A 4,140-nucleotide genomic window follows, 5' to 3' on the forward strand; every position below is an offset into this window, starting at 1 on the left:
CCGATGGATGCTTTTCATACCAGGAAACGTGATTAACTGCGTCATAGTCAGTGTTGCTATAAATTCATCACACGCATAATAGGTCCTGAGTTGCGAAATGGTTCCATACATAGGAAGACTGTTGCATTGGGAACGTCTTATCCTGCGGTCTTTACGACGGATATCCACGAATGCATATTGGTCTGCCAAAAAAGTTCGAGGTGCTGCCCGTGCACTCTACAAAAATAATATACGACATGCACCGCATTAGCAGAGTTATCACGCCATTGCATGTGTGATAGATCGCTCTGTAAAAGGAATCCCCTTTGATTGGCGGAGGCCCTTGATCTGGCGGAGTACCGCACGCGAAATGTCAGCCACCGCCAATAGGCTGGTGGCGCCGCCCCTGCGCGGCCGTGAGTTACCGGTTGTCGGCAGCCCGCTAATCTCACGCGGTGCCTCACCACGAACCCACACGTGCTCATTAGTCACACCGTGACCACTCCTGCCGCCGACCTGCTCCCACCGCGTGCGTGGAAACGCCACTCCCCCGCCGGGAACGCCCTCACGCGTCGCCGAGTGACGCGTGCACACCGCGGGCGAGTCATCGCGAGTGGGGGAGGGGGGAGGGGGTGCTCCAGGGCCCGACAGCACGGAACTGGCCCCACAGGGAACCCGCCGGGCGGTCGGCGAGTCCGGGCCACTCGTAACGACATGTGTCGCTATCGTTAATGACAGATCCCTCCATAGTGGTCTGTCATTTACAGCTTGGATGTCATCATGCGGTGTCAGGCATGACAGCTTGTCGGGAGCTTTAGGACTCAGCGTCACAACCATTGCGTGATCTTCTCGGGTAACGTCATGGTGGCACCACCAAATGATGTACACATTCGGTCTAATTCTAGCTGTCTCGTTTTATTTTCGCTATATTCGATACCGAGCTATTGGGCACAATGTCCACCCCGGCGCAGGCGGCAAAGGGGATGCCTTTTCAGCCTGTTGGAGGTTTGGAGCGCTCGTCGCATGGTCCAGGTCAACGGTTCGGGCCTGCTGATCATCGCTGTGTACCGAGTCAGACCCCGCAGCAGACGCTGTGCAGCTGAGTCCGCACAGACCACGGCTCGACCGGGCCTGCCGCCATGCCGCTGACAATAGTAACCCTTATGCGTAGGTAGTGAATGCAGCATGACAGGTGCAACAGCGGCAGCGTCAACGTTCGCTGAAATGTGCCCAGTTTTCAGCAAAGCAGCTGTTTTTCTCGGTACACTCCAACCACGCTAATTCAGCCTACGCGCGCCGAAGATCCAACGATAACAAGCAAACAGTTGTCACTACGCAATAAAGAGGCCTTTCGCTCAAATGGTAGCCAAGTTGGCATGTAAGTTGAGTACTGAGCTCCTGCGGAATGGAGCACATTTAGTTGAGCGAATGGAGTCAGATACTTTTAGCAACCCATATCAAAGGATTCATGAATTAATAGCATTAATACACGATATTAATATTAATAATTCGAAACATTTCGGCGATACGTAAACATTTTTATGAGCTAGTGCTTTGAGCGCTGCAAATTTCGGAGTGGCTACACCTTTGACGACACTGAAAATTGTGTATTTTCATGCTTCGTGCTGTACCAGCATTCATGTTCAACATCAATACCAACTGATCTGTCATCAAAATTCATAAATATGGACAAACTGCAAAAGGTATGAGGGCAGGCAATACACTGGTGAATATTTACGAAATCTTGTCAAATGGAATACCCTTCACGACAGTCGATTTCTATGCAGTTAATAGGGACAAAAACATTATCCGGCCGTTCGCATCATTGGATGAGCTTGTGCTTAACAACACGGGTGCTGCGCCCCCCTTTATGAAAGCACCATCTGCATAGCCGGCATTGTGGGAAAATATATTTCGGCATCTTGTTTTGCATGCACAAATCTGCCTCCATGTAACGTTGAAAGCTGGTCGTGGCTATTTTTCGTGGCCAGTTAATTACAGAACGTTATTGGGGAGCACGTCTCGGGTTGCGAAACAATTACTAGTGACGGTGGTCGTCTTTTATTTCGAGGCAAAAAAAGGAACGTGGCTTTCGGAGACTCATTCAGAATGGCCACTGCTTAAAACCCTGCAGTCTAGGCGTCTGACCAGGCTGGGCGTTTTCCGTCCAATGAACAATGCATTCGTATTGACCAACGTTTTTGGTGAATGGGCAAAGCATTGCAAGAAACGTAAAAGTGTTGGGTGAGCATTGGTCATAGAAAACTGCGCGCTTGTGCAGACTTCATAGTCAAATATATCTCGGTTTAGGGCACATCGGAGCAGGGTGGGGGGGGGGGGGGGGGGCGACATTCGAGACTTGCCTTGAAAGGGGTGACTAATCGCCTTCCGGTCAATTGGTGGTGCGGCTGTGGGTCGGGCGGTCCTGAGACCGCTCTGGGAGGAAAGCACGGTGCATGTGTCTGCACCAAACCGCTGGTTCCGTCTTTGCTTGTTCCGTTTGCCGAGATCCAACACCAATCCTTACATCAGCCGAGGCCGGACGGTTGCATAGTTGGGGCACGCGCGGCAGCCCCGGCGATGCTTTGACCTGCACTTCCGCCACGGAATTTCTCTTTTTCGAAACTCAAATGTGCCGCTAGCGTTTGGGCGCAGCGCGGTTTGGCGCGATGTGGACCCGGGTCACGTGGTTCCTTTGCAAATAACAGCTTTCAGGGTTCCAACGTTGATAGAAAAAGGAAATATATTTTCCTCACGCATGGACGTGGCTGAAGAACCATGCTTGTGCAAGCACCTCGAGGTTGATCTACCGCAGCTTTTTAGAGTTGCGCTCCTGACTGCTGAAACCTGTTCGCAGGTGCGATAAGTGGCGCGGAGGATAAGATATCAGCTTCCAGAAAGCCTGCTGTCGGGACGGGGGCCTCTACAGTTGTAGGTGTTCCCACTGTTCAAGTCAGACTCGCTTGGCTGCGGCTCGCTCACAATCAGCAATGATTGGCGATGCTCGAAACTCAGCGCCGATTTCGCGACATCGGAAATATGATTTGGTAACGTGGCTATGTTACCAGTGATCTGTATACAGTGGCAACATTTTCGATCAAAGCCGGTATATAAACTGCCATGTATTTATCATCTAGATATCTACTGAAAATGAAACACCAGTCATCATTTACATGCTATTCACGATACCTTAGTCGAGCGATATTGAATGTACGATCAAAAACACACCGATCCACTCAAACACATTTAATGAGAACCATACCAAATCGGTTGAACATAAGATCGACAAACCAAATCAAATTTCATCTGCTGGAAATATTCCGCATTTCCAAAAAGTTTCAGATCGTGGTCAACGTTAAAAACAAAACGACTGTAAACACGTCAACGTTTCGATGTTGGCTCCAAGGACACCGCCCTGGTGTCGCTGATCTATGAACCACATACTTACATCAACAACCTCTACGTCGTCAGTACCTGCTCAAAATCCGGCCGACGGACAGCGATCATCCCCACAAAGACAGCGCAGAAAGGAAGCACTCACAGAACCCTAAACACGTTGCACTTTGGTAAAAACGGCCAACACACCATGAGGGCTAAAAACAACTGAACTCGTGCGCGAATCAGGTTTGTCGGCGAGCCAACGCCGACAGCTTGGTGACGTCAGAGCTCATCCGACATTCGGCAAACGCAGGCGAACGGCACACCCCTCGACCCAACTAAGATGCCCTCACTACCCGAGTCGGCATCAGACAACAGCGCAGAGCTCCGGCTCTCAAAAGGCACGCATCACGCGCGGCGCACGCGACACACGCAATGCAGGGCTGGGGCGCCCCTCGTGGCGTCTAGCCGGCCTGCCACGGCGCACCGTGGGGCCCGCACGGGCGCCGACGGCTGGCTACCGCCAAGTCAAGCACACAACACACAGCAAGTCGCCCCAGACGTGTGTCGGCATCCACTGAACACAGCTACCTAACTTACGCAAACAAACTAAGACGAAAAGTCGGCCCAATATCTAAGTAAAAAACCTAACCGATTTCACTGGCGTCCGGGGGCGGCGGGGGAGGGGGAGCGGCAGCCGACACACACCGCACAGGTACCTCTAGACGTCGCGTAATATCAGCCGACGCGGTCCGGTGACGTCACCAGTGGATAGCCCACACC

Source organism: Pollicipes pollicipes, unplaced genomic scaffold, assembly GCF_011947565.3.
Source record: "Pollicipes pollicipes isolate AB1234 unplaced genomic scaffold, Ppol_2.1 Scaffold_5724;HRSCAF=6776_pilon_pilon_pilon, whole genome shotgun sequence".
NCBI lineage: Eukaryota > Metazoa > Arthropoda > Thecostraca > Pollicipedomorpha > Pollicipedidae > Pollicipes > Pollicipes pollicipes.